Here is an 18,910-nt window from a genome sequence, read left to right as displayed (position 1 = left end):
TTAAATGCACACCTGCTGTGAGACCTAGATATTCATATTCTCTAGATTTATCTCAAATAAATGAAATCATATGTCCACACAAATATTTGAACATGAATGTGTATAACAGCCTTTTTCTGTAAAGTTCAAAAAACTTGAAAATTTGAAAATCCAAATGTCCCTTTTGCAGATCAATAAATAAATAGATTCTCGTACATTTATGCAACAATATTTTCTCTGCGATACAAAGGAACAAACTAATGATGTGTACAAAAAACATGGATGAATCTCAAAAATGTTATGCTGAGTGAAAGATATCAGAGAAAAGTACACTGTGTATGATTCCATTTAAATAATTGCATTCTAGAAAATGCAAACTAATGCATAGTGACAGAAATCAGATCAGGGGTTTCTTGAGAATAGGTGTAGAGTAACGATGGATTACCAAGGGTACAAGAAAGCTTTTGAAAGTGACGGAAATATTTGTGATTTTGATTGTGGTGATGGTTTTATGCGTACATATACAGCTAGCTGTATATGCAGCTTATTATATGTCATCTATTCAAAAAAGAAAAGTCTGTTCAAAAAATAGTTGTAAAAAATGTGTCACCTACTCTATTGTCAATCATGTCTAATGCTATAAGTGACATATTGCCCCAATCAATACAATAGTTTGAAAAGTATTTTAATCCATTTTATCTATTTTTTTAATTTTTATTTATTTATGATAGTCACACAGAGATAGAGAGAGAGGTAGAGACATAGGCAGAGGGAGAAGCAGGCTCCATGCACCGGGAGCCCGACGTGGGATTCGATTCCGGGTCTCCAGAATCGCGCCCTGGGCCAAAGGCAGTCGCTAAACCGCTGTGCCACCCAGGGATCCCCCATTTTATCTATTTTTTAATAAAATACTAAAAGGAAGCTATATACGTACACTTAGATTAAAATGAAGCTGTTCTGCTTGAGTGGGTTGGATGTTCTGGAAACGCGGCACTCTTACTGCCCCCTACTTTCCACTCAGTCCTAGCTCTCCTGCATTGCCCTCCACAGAACCTGTGCTGTTATTAAATGGACATCTGCCTCTGTGTTTTATTCTAAGTTGTAAGTTTGCAGGTCTGATTATGCCAATCAATGACCATAGCAACTCTGACAGTATATCATAATGGACTTGGATAAGTCATTTCATTTCTCTGGATCTCAGTCTACCCATTTTCTAAAGAAAATTAGAGTGATGAGCCATATTATTTACAGTTACTTACTTGACAAATATTACCTCTAAATAATTATGTTTTTAAAAAGTATATATATTGGAAAACCTCTCAAGGGTTCAATGTGGAAAGTAGGAGCCAATATAGGTATTTCAATCAGGAAAGAATTTAATACAGGGAATTAAATTCTGACAAAACCTTTGGAAGACAGGTAGAAATAGAAATGGTCAGGGAAGAGACTGATACCACTTGGAAATCCAAGGAGTACAAAAATATCAGATAATTTCTGCCAATTATATCAGATGCTATGCTAGGACCATTGAAGTAAGCAATTTATAGGAGAATATATGCAAGTCAATGACAAAATATTACACTTGCCATCTACTACTACCAGAGAGATAATGGCTTCTCTTTCTTTTGAGCTTTCTAGATATCTTGCCAATATTTTTCACTGGTAAAAAATCTTAATTTGAATGGGCTAACAGAAAAGTTTAGGAAATGTGGATTTTTGCCATCCAGTTGCTATGATACAGGAAATAGCCTAATATGGTAAAATGCTAACATAATCTAGTGCAGGCAGTATTTAATGTGATGAAGTACCAAAGTTTATTACCAGTAAAATACTAATGAGCAATCACTAAGTATTTGTTCAATGAGTGAATATGTTCAATGTAGCCTGAAATTACAAGAGTAGGCTTTATTGAAGAAACAGAATCCAACCAAGTCTTGAACGATGTGTAAAGATCTTCATAAAAGTCATGTAGAAAGCTCCATATATCAGTTGGCTTTTGCTGCATAACAAATGATTCCAAAAAGTTGGGCTTTAAACAACTGTTAATTTAGCTCATAATTCTCTGGGTCAACAATTTAGTCTGGGCTCAGTAGAGATTTTTTTCTGGTTTTATCTGGGCACACTCAAACATTTGCAGTCAGCTGTCATATCATCTGAGTGTTGGTTTGTCTCTTCAGGTATAATGACTCAGTTCTGCTGCATGTGTACTCTCATCCTCCAGGATATTACACTGAACTTGTTTTTTGGAGGGAATTTTTTGGGGGGGTTTCTTTGGTTTGTTTTGGTTTGCTTCTTTTGTAGCTTCTCAGGGTTCAGACAGAAGAGTAGAAACATACAAAACATTTTGATGTCTAGGCTATGGGACTTACACCATGTCAAATCCAAGACAGTCTCTTGGTCTGAATAGGTCATAAGGCCAGTTCAAGTTTAAGGAGTAGAGAAAGAGTAAATTTATGGCGGATGTAGGTATAGAAAGCCTGAATATGACTATTTTTGCATACTAGTACAGTCTGATAATGGATTTAGTCAATATTTCAAAGCTGTGTAGACAGGAATATTATTTATAGATTGGAAGATCAGGGAGTGTTGGGAGATTAGTTATGTGAACATAGTCCAATTCTGCAGTATTAGGTAGTATGAGGTTTTCAGACTCCTGTGCTTACAACATTAAATAAAACAGGAAGCAAAGATAATCTTCCTCAGTGGCCTTGTTTTATAGATGACAGATATTTGACCCAGAAATGTTAAGTGAATTTCTCAAGGTCTTACATCTATCAGGTCCGTCTGTTAGTCCAGCATCTTGAATGTCATGAAAACACTGTTTTAACTTCTCTGGAATACAGAGTGGATTTAGAAGACACGTGTGTGGATGTATTTGCATAGGTGTGTGTCTGCACAGGTTTGTATTTAGTACATGCGTACACATACAGTAGGAAGAGGAGGCATAAGAGTTCAATTTTGCATAGGCCTATTGCCTAATTTTAATTTGGCTCACCTCCTAATTTCTTTTATACCCCGAGCAGAAGTTATTCCCAGAGCTAATTCATACAAACACTGTTTAGCACAGGCCATCTGCTTGTAAAACCTGTGGCTGCACACAACACGTGTCCTGTAAGGTAACTAGGTTCTGATATTGTTCTAGAATCAATACAGATCCTGCATTCCTTTTGGAAAAGTGAAGAAATAGGTAATGATAATCCTTTCATACAGCCATTTCCTCTGGCTTATGAAAGACATACAAGACATACCCTTATTAAAAAACAAAAACAAAAACAACAAAAAAACAAAACAAAAAAAAACCTCATCATTGTATTCTCCAAAATGCTTATTGATTCACACTGAAATATATGGAATCTCCAATGTAAAAACAATAAAGTCTGAATTAACGAAAAGTACTAGTTATAGGAAAAATTTAAAAGAAATTTAATATTTTGAGGGATATTAAAAAATGAATAATAGTTCATGCAAGTTTGCTGAGTCAAATAGCTATGATTTTCAGTCCCATTCAATCCCATTCTGTGGATTTTTTTAGTTTCGTGATCTTAGATAATTCACTTGACATCTCTGACACTCAGTGATCTCATCTTTAAAAAGAAAAAGGTGGGTTATAAGAGGAGTTATAGATCCTCTGATTGTTATAATCATAACTAGTGATGAATGCATACAAAACAGTGTGCAATGCCTGGCACAGAGTAAATAATCAGCCAACGTTAGCCAATTATATGGTTATATTATAAAAGTCATGAGAAAAATAGTAAAAGTTTTTAATTAAGCCGTTATAATTTCTGTAATTCATGAATTAATCATTGAAGATAAATAAGGTGAATATCATCAAGTCAAGGTGCCAGTAAACAGGAAAAAAACAGTTCCTGTAATTGTGCAAAGTATATGCTAGATATTATATCAGGGACTTCACATACATTATTTTATTGAGTCCTCTTCATTAACCCTATTTTATAGATTGGAAAACTGAGGCTCAGAGAAGTTAGATAAATAGCCTGTAGCCTTTAGCTTAAGAAGCAGGATTTCAACCCAGCTATGGCTGACTTCAAAGCCGTTTATTTTAAAGAAGTTTGGAGATTTATCAGATGTTTTCATGCCCCCAGATCACTTCCTGTTCTTTTCCACCATATTTAACCTAGATAAGCATTCAGAACATGAGCCCTGGATCTGGACTACCATACTTTGCCCCATTAAGTGTTGGTTATAATAACATTTGTTGAGCTTCCCTTATATAGATTGCTCCAATGTAGTCCCTCTCAAGAGTATTTTTATCACCTGAGATTTGAAGACTAATCAGTTGATGAAATCTTGAATTTAAGAAAACCAAACTTAACAGGTCAGAGTACATCTGCATACATAGTCAGTGTTCCTTAAATACCTATAGCTGATCATTAAAGTTCATGTTCCTGTGGGAACAGCAGAGGGTTCAAATGGAGAAGCCTGGTTTTGACCTTTAGTTTGTACCAATTCATTTTAACTCTCTTTTAATTTCTCTTTACTCCTCCCTGAATCAAGGCTTAGAGCATTGCATTTTTTAGGATGAGAGAAGAAAATAAGAATTATAAAAATATTTATATTTTCTACATAAATCCCAGGAGTTATTTATATGTGTTAATATATGTTGTATATATATATATGTTAATATATGTTATATATTACTAGACAGTTGACTAAGGCTCATACACAATGATTCCAATACTTGAGCTCAATTTGAAGAATATCAGAGAAGACAATGCCCCCATGATCCATTTGACAGACCTGTAGTAAGTGACAGCCACTTCCCTACTAAGGAGCTCTTCCATCTTTCTTTTGGGAACCTTTTTCCAGGAGTAGCTGGTAACATGTTGTGCATCTACTTTGTAACTTCAACCAGGGAGCTAGTAGTCATTTCAAAAATTTAATTTTAATTTTTATTGTCCAGTTTTGTTAAGCTATAACTGACATATAACTTTGTATAAGTTTAAGGAGTACATCATGATTTGATCTACGTATATACTGAGAAATGATCACCAGGATAAGTTTAGTTACATCCGTCACCTCACAAAGTTAGTCTTTTTTCTTATGATGATAACTCTTAAGATCTCCTCTCTTAGCAGTTTTCAAATATACAATACAGTGTTATTAGCTATAGTCACCATGTTATACATGACATCCCCAGAACGTATTTATAACTGGAACTTTGTACCTTTTGACCATCTTCACCGTTTCTCTCATACCTATCCTCTACCTCTGGCAACCATCAATCTTTTTATTTTGTTTCATGAGCCTTTTTAAAAAATTCCACACATAAGTGAGATCATACAATTGTTCGTCTTCCTCTATCTGACTTACTTTACTTAGAAGGCATTTAAAAAATATTCCCCTCCTCACCATGCATATCCCCTCAGTCACCCACTCTATGGCTCTACAGTTCCCTCTGTCTCCACTGTCCTTTTTCTAGTCCTCTTGAACTTTCATATGAATCTTCAAACCTGTCTTTCCATTTCAGGTCTTACTGCCTCTGCCAGGATGGTGATTGTGTAAAGATAACGTGAAAAATACCATGACCAACAGGGTCATGAAAACTCTTAGTTTAATATCCTTACACAGCTTCTCTTACTTTTAAGACAGAATCCAAACCTCCTACAAACCATTACAGGACCTTTCATAGTGTGAGCCTTTTTTATTTCATCATATTACCTCTCCATTTTAGGCTGTACTCCAGTTCAAGCTCTGTTCCATGAACCCTCCATGTACTCCTGCCTGCAATTTTATTCTCTTCCTAATACCTTTGTCCTTGTGCTCCCTGCCCATGGGTCTCAGTGTAAATGCCACTTCTTGGAGTGACTCACTGAGCTCTAGACCCCTTGATGAACCCTGCGCTATGCTCTTAAATCTTCCTGTACTTTTCTTATAATCTTCAGTACTGCATCGCTCATGTTAAAAGCAGAAAAATTGTCTGCTAGACGAACAATGAATGAATATACATGTGAACTCAATGTTTTTTAAACCATAGTTTGTATTTTTTCTCCATGACAGAGATGATCCATCCCTCCCAGAGCATTTCTTCTAATTCCTAAAAAATGTTCTTGCTCTCAAAAATTTAATGAATTAATGAATTTATCTGAACTAAACTCAACAGGCTGCATTAGTTCAATTCCCCCTTTTTAGGGAGCCGTGAGATATGCTGAAATATAGCTCAAGCTGATTATTAGTTATATAAAAAACAGTATATTTGTTTCTGGAGGCCAAGTTGAGAGGGAAGAAACTCCGGTCCCTCTGTAACAAAAAGAGTCCTACATTTGAAATGAGTCCTAACATTCAGCCTCCCTGACCTCTCTTTATCTCTGGCCTCTTAGATTTGAGGCCTGAAAAGATCTGGCTGCCTACAAAGATGTAAGGCTGTAAGTTAATTTATAAGATCGTAGACAGCTAGAGAGTTGGTTTAATTGAAAGATATAATTACCAGGTGTTGAAGGCGAAGGGGTTCATTAATTTCACAGACACTCTGTTGACTGAACTGTCCTCATTTTAATTTTTCACGACACATCAAGGAGGGGGACACCTGTGGGTCATGAGCACAGACCAATCCTGGGCTTGCAGGCACTTAAAATTCCACCCTAGGGGCAAGCAATTTTTCAAAAGTGGAAGGCCAAGTTGTTTTCTCCTGTTTAGAGCTCCTCTTTCTAAAACTGAAAAGATCCTCCATTGCCCCCTTGGGCTCTGCAAAACTCTTAGTAACTTGGCTTTTGCTTACTTCTCCTGCCTCAATTTTCAATACACTCCCCCATCCCTGTACTGTCTGCTTCAGACACTTCCAACGGATAATCAAATAATAATTATTGTTATTAGAATCATTTTTCATTATTACTACTGCTGTTAATATTTACTATACTCTCTCTGTGTACAAATCACTGCTCTAAGCATTCAATTCCATTAGTTCGTGAGGTCTTCTCAATGACCCATGGCAGGTACTATTCCCATTTTAATGCAGAAGCCTGGGAGCCATACAATTACTTGCCCAAATCAAACAGCTTGATCAAAGCAAGACTTGAATTAGACAGTAAATCTGCCTGACTTCAAAATCTGTCTTTTAAATACAGACTTTTGTTTGTTCCATCCTGTTGTCTCCCACCTCCATTTGTGTGTTCTTTGAGAGTGAATACTATGTCTTGGTATGTGTCCCCAATAAATAGCAGGATGCTGGGCCTTTAGAAGGCTCTGAGGAAATCTAATGAATGAAGAAATGGACAAATGACTTTTTTTGTTCCCACTCACTGATAGGAGCAGCAGTGTCTGGAAAGGAAAAGTTGGTTGTGCCATTGTCATTGCCCAGGTAGGGATGTCAATGACATCACCTCCTAGAAAAGGGGTTTAAAAGTCCAGGGTCATTACAGTGAAGTCCTCAGAGATTCCAGGGAGTCTTATTTGAGGAGTAGGATGGAAAGGGCCTTCCTTACACATCACCTTGCTTGTCTTGACCATACAAGTCAGATGTTCTCCACTCTGATAATATACTTCCTAAACATGGGCATACCAGTATCTGTGGGAGTCATGAGATATTCTTATATGCATGGGATTGTGAGGACTTTTTTTTATTAATATTTGACTACAATCTAGAAGACTAAGAATAAATGTAATGGCAATAATAGAAATAATAACCACTAATTATTAACTACTTTATGTCTGGTGCTATGCAAACATCATTATTTCTGGTATCTCACAATACTATGAAATACCGATTAATATCAGCTTCATTTAACCAAGAAACTAAGAACTAACTCTCCTTCCATTAATTATTACCTTTAAGAAGAGGAATTCCAACTTATACATTTTTTGTAAGATTTTATTTGTTTATTTATTTGAGAGACAAAAAGAGAATGATGGGGGGGGGGGGGTAGCAGAGAGACAGGAACAAACAGATTCTACCCTGAGCATGGAGCCCCATACGGGGCTGAGTCCCATGACTCTGAGATTATAACCAAATGGAAATCAAGAGTCTGATGTTCAACTCACTGAGCCAGCCAGCAGAATCCCCTTGGATCTTTCTAATGGTAAAACCCTGTCATATTTTTTCAATAAATATCTCACTATTTCAGCATCTTAATTTTTAAATATATTTTTTAACTGTGACTGTTGAATGAATATGTTTCACATAAAGTATGCAAGTGTATAGCCAAAATAGGGAGCCATTTTAATAGGAAAAAAACTGACCTTGAAATTGAATATCCCCGATGTTACTGGCCCAAATTATCCACATACCCAAGACCACAGCAGAGGCTGACAGTTCAATTAACCATATATTGGGGAAAATAGCATTGATTAAGTAGGAATCTTAGGAAGTGGTTAATTACATTTCCTGGATAACTGAAGACATTTTGTGTTTCAGCCCATCTTAATGAAAATCTAAATATATCAGACCCTTTGCAGAGAACAGATCACAATGCATTTATTTCTGTGTCCTTGAAGCTTACTTAATCAGGCTTTGCAGAACATACACAGTCTTCTTTAGTGTCTCTGCAATTATTGCCGTGCTTAGTAATGATTTCTGATTTTAGAGAAAAGATCATTTCCTAATGTTTGCAATAAGACTATGCTATGACATCATAACACTTGAAACTATATCACATCAGAGAATCTGTATTTAATGATTGCCAATTCATAGATCCTCAATTTCATTCTTCTATGTCTCATAGATGTCTTCTTTTCAACTTTGTTTTTGTATACTTATTCTGAGTCGGATACAAGTTTCCTTTTTTTAATTTTTTTTTTTTTAATAGGAGAGAGAACATGCACATGTGCACATGAGCAGGGGAGCGGCTGAGGGCAAGAGAGAAGCAGACTCCCCACTGAGCAGCAAGCCCAATGTCTGGCTTGATCCCAGGACCCTGGGATCATGACCTGAGCTGAAGGCAGGCACTTAACTAACTGAGCCACCCACGAGCCCCCATGTATAAGTCTCAAACTCCTGGAGTTGATTTTTAAAAAATAGATTTTTAGGCATTTATAACCTTTTCTGCTTATTGATTCCTTGTTTTTCCTGTTTTTGTTTTTGCTTTCCACTATGCAACATATTTACAGCACACATTTATTCCTATGATTAAAATCCAAATACATGACGCCCCACCAGTAAATATGCACAAATATTGCAACGTTGATATCAGTGCCCAGATCCCAATTATTCTGAGTCTCTTCTTCTGTATTCCCCAGTTCCTCCACCACCAGGGTGGTGATGTTTTGCATAGGTTTAGGAGAAAGTCTACTTACTATCTATTCTCTTCAAGGTGTCTTCTTGCCATCCCTGCTTCATTAGCTGTGACTATCCAAACCTGGTGACTACCCAAGCACACAGAGTAAGCAAGCTGCACTCTGGCCCACTGCGGACTACTAGGGGCAAGGACCTGTCCACAATTTAAAATTCATCAGGTGGCCTTCAAAGCAGAGCTGATTTACCCCTAGAGTCTTAAGTAGTTTTGCTTGACTTACTCTACTTTCCACTCTTTCTTTATGATCTCAAATCTAACTCTGTCACAGGGTGGAAAGAACATGTGTTATTTCTATTGTCCCCTCTCCCAGAAGCTTCTGGGATGGAGGTGAGAGGAAATAACACCAAGAACAACAAATCATTTCTTGTTTGTGTGGTGGTTTTCACTACATACAGATGATAAGGCAGACTTTGGGGCAGCACAATCTTTCTAGGAGTTAACACCTGTGAAAGAATGAGCGTAGAGGTAGAACTGGGTATAGGAGGAAGGTGAGCTGCAATATAGGCCTAACAAAGCTTCTCTCAACATTGTAGAAAGCTCTAGAGTGAGCTTTGCCCATGAGAGTTCTGATACTGGGCTGAAATGGTCAGGCCTTTGCATCCCTAATTAGTCACAAGTGAACTGACCTCAGAAGCACATGACTTCAATGAGGTGGTTCTCTGCAGTTGAGGCTGACTCTGAAGAAAATGATAATTGGAAGGCGTTTGTAGGAAGACAGTTCTTCCTACAGCAGAGCAGCCACTCCTTTCCTGAAGGAGGAGCGGGGCTTTGTCTATCATGGCTTCCAAGCAAAATGACTTCTCACAGCTCTTTAATGGAAATAAATACATGGGCATTGAGATGATGTCTAACTCTTCTCCCGGAAGCATCTGAGCTCTAGCACCACCACCCCAACCCAGGAGCTTTCGCCCTTATATTAGCTTTAAGTGTATGCAGATTTGAAGACATCTATGGGAAGAACATGAACCATTATAGTATTCTTAAGATGTATCAAGTGTAAGGTCTCAGTCCTTCTCACTGAGGAAATGTGAATGTTCATGCTCCACGCAGACACCGAGTGGAGCCAGAAAGGAGTTGTCCACTTGCCAGGCTTGAGTTAGATGGATAGAGATCAAGTTCAGAATTTAAGAAGATACAAAACAAAGAGAGAAAGCTTGGGAACTTACATGGTCAGAGCCAGACTGCAAAATCAGGGCCATAGTTCCCTATGATAAGACTCATTCCAAGATAGAGACTCATTACTGAAAGCAACATAAGGCCAGAAAAGTGAATTTTGACAGGAAAGAGAAAATCTAGAATCATCTGACATGGATCTTTACATTCTACTAGTATTTGCATTAGTACCATTGATACACTTTTTTAAAACAGTTTTTTGGGAACATACTATGTATGAGGCACTGTACTGGATCCACTCTACACACTAACATGATTAATCCTTAAAATAAACCTATGATTTAGGAGTTATCCTGTCTGTTGTAGAAATTCTTATTCGTATTACAAATTTGCCCTGGGTCAATAGTTAGTAAATGGTGGAACCTCTCTTCTCAGCCATATTCTGCTGTACCCAGAGGGTAGAAGGAAGACCAATAATTCTGAGTCACAGAGAACAAATTTAGGTTAAATACAGGAAACATTATAATGATAAGAAATGTCCAAACACAGAATTGGCTGCCCTGGTGGAGATCTCTCCATTACTGGAAGGGTTCCAGCAAAGGCTAGGTGGCCATCTGTCATGCTCATTGCAGAGGCAAATCTGACTGGCTAGGAGGTTGAACTTAATGATTTTACAATGTCTTTTCCAATCCTGAGGCTCTAATTTAAAATCCCTGGTAACCCCTGCAATTTCCATTCCAATTCTGTTTCTGAGTCTTTATACAGCTGACTTGCTTCTCCAATATTTAGACTTTCCCTTGATTTAGAGTGAACACTTCCAGTTAAGAATGGAATTTGGATAATTTATACTTTAATATAATTCTTATTGGAAAAAGATAGATGCTCAACTATATACTATGCCAGCATAACCAAGATAAAGCTAGGCTATTCTAGGGCTTGCCTCAGCACAGTGTCACATTTAGAAGAAACTCTAATTTTATATGAACAAATATTTGAAAATTGAAAAGGCTATTTAAATCTTTAATAAAGTTTCTAAAAAATAGATGCCAAGCATAATACTCAAAGAAAAAGAAACTCCTTAAAGTAGTTTTTCTCAATGTATTTGTCTTCTACTTAAGATGAGTAGGAACTGCCCCTAAATGTTTCCCCTTTTCAAAAGCCTCAAGCTCTCAAATTCTAATCCATGCTCATCTCTTTATCTTAAAAATAACTCTCTGCCCTTTCTTGTTTAAAACAAGTATTCTCTCCCTTCCTTCTGATTTTTCATTGTACCCATTAACTCTGAACATCATTTTCTTAGAAGGCAAGAAAGAAGGGAGCTTCTGAATACTCACATTTTATAATAAAACTTCAGTGAAATGTTTAAGAAGGTCCTCAAAGAAGGGAACATGTCTACAAGCACCAGCCATAGGTCCTTCTCATCCACAGCGTAAACCCCTACTTCCTTCCCTTATCCTCTCTTACAGGATCCAGTGGGATCTTCTAAGGGCTAGACATTGGCTATGCCCATTGAAGCAATGTCTAACAAACCTAGATGTGAGTGACCTAGACAAGTCCAGAGTGTCAATTGTGTTGGTTTCATATTCAGTCACCTTCCAATCCTGTTTGTATTTCTCCTGAGAAGAAAGGAAGATGGAATGTTGATAAAGTTTTTGCCCACAGTTAGTTGCTGTTTCTCTTAAGGTTCAGTTTGTCCCTGACATTTCCCCTTCCTTTCATGGGTCCACAGTACGCCAGGAACATTTTCTATTAGGGCCCATTTTTCATAGTGGATATGATTTAGGAGATGCAGCTTCTGGCTGTCTCTGAAGCACCAGTGGATGGAGTTGTAACAACTCATTTCTGTCTATCTGGGTCACATTTTGTCTACCTGGGTCTATGTGGGTCTCATTTTGGGGGATCCACGTCAGGCGTCTGTAGTATCTCTGAATTCCTGCACATTATCTGGAGTTTCAGTCTGAGTTCCACTATTTTGTTTGTTCCAAGGGAGACATCATGCTCACCCTTATTTTTTTCTTTTTTCTTCCTTCCTCTAATTAGCTTTACTAACAGCAAAAATTCAGACATTTCATATGGGTAGTGAAATCTGAAGTAGTTTATAACTATGGGCTATAAATTGCTATTGCAGTGACCTGGTCTAGGAGTTTCTGATCCTCCAAGCCACCTTCTACCACCTGCTGCCCAATTATCAGCTGCAAAAGTCTCTCCATTCTGGAAGAGTATGCAACTCATAAGTCCCTTTCCTGCCCATGTGCAGCTATCAACTAGACACAAACATCGCAGTCTCTCTTTACTTTTTCTAGGAGATTCAGTCAGGCAGCCCACGCCAAAATAGATTGCATAGAGTGCATAAATAAATCCTAATCCTGGACCCTGTAGACCTACTTAATTGCCAATATTTCTCCTCCTTCCTCAATCTCTTGGTTCACTGCAAGTTTTATCCACAGCTCAATGTTTCATGTACTTACTTTTTCTCCTTACGTTGCCATTATAGTTATCATTGCACATCATCACGTTTCTTGAAGATGCATGCATGTCTTTGTATAAGGATCATAACTTTAAAAATATTAAATAATTGAAGATTAATCCTGACACAGGGCATCAGGTCTTTCTGTTTAACAGCTGAAGTCATGAACTGCTTTGTAGCCCTATCAAATACACAGTTTGTAACACACAGACCCCACTTTGAAATTATGGAATTATTGATAAATTGTTTTTAATTTGAATGAGTCATGGTGTTAAATATTATGCATAAAGAGAGACATTGATATTTTATATGGTGGTATTTCTGATTTGCAGATTCCAAATTCACAAGATGCTATCATACTGTAGCCTGTAATATCCGTTCCAAAGTGTGCTTGATAGAATACCACAGAGCTGGATCTTACTCCTCAGAATCTTGTCTTAAAAATCTGACCTAGGACAAAGCCTTGAATTAGTCCATTATGCTTACCACTGATCACCTGTCCCTTTTGAGAATGGTCTATAACTCTTTAAGATACTGAATCTCCATAGGAGCCAGGTTAAAATAGTAAATATATCCAGTCAAAATTCACTGTGGTATCCATGGAAATGCATGGCTCCCATTGTGAGGAGCCTAGTTGACAGATGGCCCCAGTTATTGACCCACGGATCTGTCACCCTTGACACCATACTTCTTATGGGACGCTCCCAGCCAATAACTAAACACAATGAAGGTACAATTGCCAGCTCATTTTTGTGGGTTGCAGCACTCCTCTGATGGGTGATTTTGACCCATCTTGAAGCCTTTTTAAACAAATACAGACTGAGGATGTTCTTACCCAATTCTCCTTCCTTCCTGTCCTCCTTCCCTGGAGTCAGACCTGCATCCCAAACTGAAGGTTCTCCCTGCCTTCTCCTGCTTGTTCCCTATTATCCCTCATAGGCATTTCTACCTCAATAATCTCTTGCAGTCGAATCCTGTCTTTGTGTACACTGCTTCACAATAATCTCCCTTAGATTTACTCAGTTCAGTGAACATCTGTGTTTATTTGCCCAACTATATTGCCTAAGTACCATAATTCTGACTTCAAAGTGGGGTCCATGATGTCTTTCCAGCAATGAGGAGGCATTCCTAGGACCACTGTTGCTCGTGTTGGATCAACATCTATCCTGTGTGCCACAGGCCCATTAATTTGGCAGCCTTGAAGAAAATACCCTCTGGGCTCAGTTGCAGGGTGATGGTTTTTTAAAGGAGTTGAATCAGAATATCGTACTTTTTATCCCAAACCCCAGATGTATCTTCCAGAATGAAGCTGAATAATGTTTAGCTACTCCATTTTAGTACAATATGTTGCATTTGTAAGGAACTCTGGTCTGCCATCCAAGAAATTTTCATCTTATTTTATAGTCTCTTGTGATTCTTCAAACAAGGAGTTCATTATTAAAACACAATAAAAATTTCTTGAAACTCAATTCTTTAACTTTTCCAACAATTGTTAAATGCCCCCTACTCTGTACAAACTTGCTAAAATTCTTTCATACTCACCCAGTCCACCATGGCTCATGTGATTCTTAATCCCTGCTCACACTCTTCTAGATTCTTCTTTTCCTCCCCAGAGCAGCCTTGCCCTTTCCAGCATATGTAAAATCAACATTTTGGTTCTCCAGTCCACCATTCATTCATTGTCTCTTTCTCTTCAAAAACAGAAAATGAGGAAGAATGTCAGAATTCTGCATTAACAGTCGTCTTTGTTCCTGTTACCCCCTCACACGGGTATAGGATTATTCCGTATCCAAGAGCTTAAACTATAGTACCTTCTCACACCCCAGCAGATTTGCGGCCAGTGAGAAACTCTCAGCTAACTTCTGGGTTCTTCCAAGTGAGGGATACGTGAAACTAGCCCAAATGTTAGCAATTCAGCACCTTTTATAATGAAAAATCCCTTCATCCAAGAAAATTTAGGCGGCAGCAGGATGCGTGGCCTTGTGGCTAATTCAGCAGTGATCTCTCATTCGCACCACTGAGGTCTGGCAGCTCCAGTGGAGGCTGGCGAGGCCAGAAGAGAAGGAGGTACATCCCTGCAGGCTGGTCATGGCCCTCCTCCTGTCAGCGCTCCCCGCTTCACACCCCAGAATCAATCCTGGCCACCACTGCCCGCTCGCTACTCCTTGGCCGGCATTGGTATTCCTTTTGCCTTACCAGTCTGCACTTAGATTTATGATTTATTTAGAATTGGATTACATCAAGGCTCAAGGCCAAGGCTCCATAATCCGTCACCGTCTCCACCGTGGCCAAACACAAACATTTGTTTTAGCTGCATCAGCATCCCTAAGCCCTGTTCGAAGGATACCCGTTGTCAATCGCTATAGCAACCACATCTTCTTGTGTTTTTTTCTTTGCCTCCCTCCTTCCCCATTCCAAATAAAAGCATTGACTCCATCAGGTGATAGATATTCATAATTTAACAGAATGGTGGCAAGCCTAAGTTATGCTGTTGAAATACATCACAGCCAGAGTTGCTTTGCTATTTGTTTTTGTGCTGAATAGCAGCAAGTGTTTTAAGTTATGGGCCTTACACACACATAAGGAGAAGAGAGGAGGTATATGCAATTGTCGCCAATATTGATGATGGCTTCTCACCCGCCAAGTGAAGTCTCATGACACAAAATGAGGGTGCTGCTACCATAACTGCTGCTAATATTTTTCTACTTTATTATTGTTTACAATTATAGTGAAAACCCATATTTAATTTTTCAGGAGCTCATCACAGTTAACAAAGGGCAAACCTTATCCAAACATTACAGTATTTTGTTAAATGAGGTATTTATACTCTGTTTTATGAATGAGGAAATATAAGTGTAGAGGCGTGAAGTAGTAAGCCTGTGCTCATAGCGTTACTAAGGCACAGAGAACTGAGGGCAGATCATCAGATACTAAGCTGAAAGCCCCTTCTCTTAAACTATCAATGCCTCCTTCACAAAGGAGACATCTATATGGACTAATTCATACAGTAATTTAAAAGTGACTTGGAGAAGGGCATCAGGAGTTTGTCTTGATGAAATATATCTCTATGAAGCTGTACAGAAGTGGAAGTACAATGGGTTAAGTGACCAATACTTTTGGGGATCAGGAGCATGCTTAGGTATTGGAGAAATAAATCAAACAGCAAGATATATAAAAAGTGAAGTGGATTGAGGAGACCTAGCTTTTAGTCAGGTTCAGCCATTAAAGATGACTCTTAGAGTCATTTTTTCCTAACAGTTTTTGTGTGTGTGTGTAAATTGTGGGAATTGAAAGAGATTATTTTTAAGTTGGAAAAGTTGCAATATTCTCAAATTCTATCTTAAGTGCACATTGCATGCTTTACTTTGAGCTTGACACCCTGAGGAGTGAAAACAGAAGAAAAGAATGAAATGTCTATCCTCCGGCATCTTATAAATAATGTTCACAGGCTCAGACATACCACACCAAACAAAGGGGTGTGAAACTATACTTAAATGTGATGTGTTAAGGTTCAGATGTAAATGGTATAGTTGGCCCTCAAAGAAAAGTATTCAAGGAGGGTTTGGTTGATCAGAAGATATCCATGGTGTAAGACAGACCTGACTGCATGAGGAAGGGCAAGAGAGATTTGAAGGTGGGAAAAAATGGACATCCACACTTCATAGGAAAGGCAAAGGATGTGAAATCCCAGTAAAGGGAGTGAAACAGAACACCTCCCTTTAGCTGTTAAGTGTTGACTTTTCTGTACCACAACTTTCTGCTTAGTTGAGAACCTTAGAAGTTGGACCAAAGCCAGGTACAAAATGAACTTAAATTATCCTCCATTTATTCAAAATTCAACTTTTAAAAATTTATACTGAAGGAGGTAGCAAAGGAGAAGGAAAAAGAATAGAAAATAAAAAATAAATAAAAGATCACAGTATAATTAGTATAGAAACAGAGATTGAATCCAATCAACTAAATATGGAGGGAAAAGGAGGCACAAGAAATGAAGCGACTCTTCCAATGGCATACAGTGACCACACACAACATTTGTATCCTCATTCTGGTGCTCTTAGGCTCTGCAGAAGCAAAGAAAGGAAACCGAAAAGGAAGACAGAAAGAGTAACCAAGAAGGAAGAGATGAGTAGGCGGAGAAGGACCAGAAAACTACTCCTGTGGGATTCCTGCAGATACATGTGCCTATCAGATGAGGGAGGGCTGATTCAAAGCTGCCAAGACCTGGTGGGAAACAGAAATGCTGCTCATGCTCATCACCTTGAGCACTCCTTTGAGTCTCTTGATGGCTGACCAACATAGGAGGTCACCAAAGTTAGATCTCTAGTCCATCGGTCGTCTGTTTCTGTCTGCGTTGGATCCCCACTTTGGGTACTTTACGTGACACAGGCAATTGAATCAGAATAAAAATGGCTTTCAATGAATGGCAATCTGGACGAGTGCTTCTAAAATGAATCACATTAGGAGATATAAAAAGTTCCCAGGCCTGTACCTACTTGAAAAGATTCTTAGTTAATTGGACATAGTAGGAAGTAAGATTAGTAGCTTTTTGTTCATTTATTTACCATTTACCCATTTTATAAAAAGTGAACTTGAGGGGTGCCTGGGTGGCTCAGTCAATTAAGTGTCTGCCTTTGGCTCAGGTCATGATCCGAGGGTCCTGAGATAGAGCCCTACATCAAATTCTCTGCTTATCAGGGAACCTGCTTCTCTCTTGTGCTCTGGATGCTGCTCTGCCTAATTGTGCTGTCTCTCTCAAAATAATAAATAAAATATTTTTTTAAATGAACTTTATAGTAATCTTAATCAGAACCAGTATCTGACTATCCCAGACCGTTGCATCTAGAATATGAGCCAACAGCTGAAATGAATGGGCATCAGGGTCAGAATTAGGGAAGATCATTGATGATTTACTCCTACATTGGAGCGTTGAGGATTTTAGGGAACTGTGTATCTGTAATCTGTATCTATTACCCTTTCCCATCAGCACTTAATGCCCTTCCAGAGATGATGGGTCTCCTAAGAAAAAAATCATAAGAAGTTAATTCCAAAGCCTCTGGAATACATCACCAAAGGGAACAAAATACTTACTTTAAAGGACTACAGGGGTCACTCATAATCTGTTAGGTATCTGAATTCAGAGATTTGCAGCCCACACTGAAGGTCACTTATCCCTGACACTGACTGGTTTGGATCAAAAAAATAAGATGACTCAAGGAGAAAATGGAGGTCCCTCAGCTAGTCATACCCTTAATTTCCCCAGGCTGTCTTTACACAGGTAGCGTGGTGCTGACTTTTCTAGGTCCCAGATCCTGAGCCTGAACTGTACTTGCCTACTAATAAGAATGGACATGGGTAAAGAGACATTTATTCAGAGACAGACTGAAACAAGGTCCTAGGGGTCAGTGGGATTCCCCTTCCTATATTTTAAGCTGAGACTATCAGCACCTTGATAAGAGCAATCAATGACTCTGACCCCTCATGAACTCTGGAGTGTTGAGTCTCTACCTCTCTTCTGGGCAATGCTAACCTCTGTGAGTCACACTCCTCCAGAGGGAAAGCTATACAGAAGCTCTTGTCCTATAAACTGAATGAGTTGCCAACAGACTAAGGAGAATTATGGCTGTGCTTGAGGACACTCCGAAGGCAAAACATCTCAGCCTCTGCCACAGTACCTGTGGGGACTCTCTTTGAAAAGTGCTTATGACAGTGGTAAAATTGATGGTGATTATAATAAGCTATTTGTGTTTACTATTTGCTAACATTTTGTAGAGATATATACACTAACTTGAAAACAATGAAAGCTTTTACTATTAATATGCATTAGTATAAAAACTGTTGAACTAGAGAGTTGCATGTATGACATACATTTATATAGTTGCATTATTATATGCATAGATAAATATATGCATGGTATAAGTTGAACTAGAGAGTTGAACAAAATGTTTTAGAAGCACTGATTAGAAGGTAATCTATTCTTATAAGGCAATGGTAGTGGGATTAAAGATGTTTTAAAGAGTCTGTGCCTTCTGAATCAGATTTTGAGGTTGAGGTATTTAGTGGGGTTGAGAATATTGGGGAGAGGCTCCTTACTGGAGGAGAGCTT

General features: G+C 38.3%; 1 long non-coding RNA gene across 2 annotated transcripts in view; it reads right to left on the bottom strand.

The window, feature by feature from the left end:
- The window catches only part of LOC102152863, an 86,695-nt gene that overhangs the window by 50,063 nt on the left and 17,722 nt on the right, over positions 1–18,910 (bottom strand). For both annotated transcript variants that reach the window (XR_005367235.1, XR_005367234.1), the window contains exons 2-3: positions 14,350–14,498; positions 11,675–11,956 (exon numbers count right to left, since the gene is read on the bottom strand). This is a non-coding gene — a long non-coding RNA (uncharacterized LOC102152863). The remainder of the gene's footprint in view (positions 1–11,674; positions 11,957–14,349; positions 14,499–18,910) is intronic.

This window comes from Canis lupus, chromosome 11 (assembly GCF_011100685.1).
Source record: "Canis lupus familiaris isolate Mischka breed German Shepherd chromosome 11, alternate assembly UU_Cfam_GSD_1.0, whole genome shotgun sequence".
NCBI classification, from domain to species: domain Eukaryota; kingdom Metazoa; phylum Chordata; class Mammalia; order Carnivora; family Canidae; genus Canis; species Canis lupus.
Note: the sequence above shows the minus strand (reverse complement) of the source record. Positions and strands in the feature narration are given on the sequence as shown.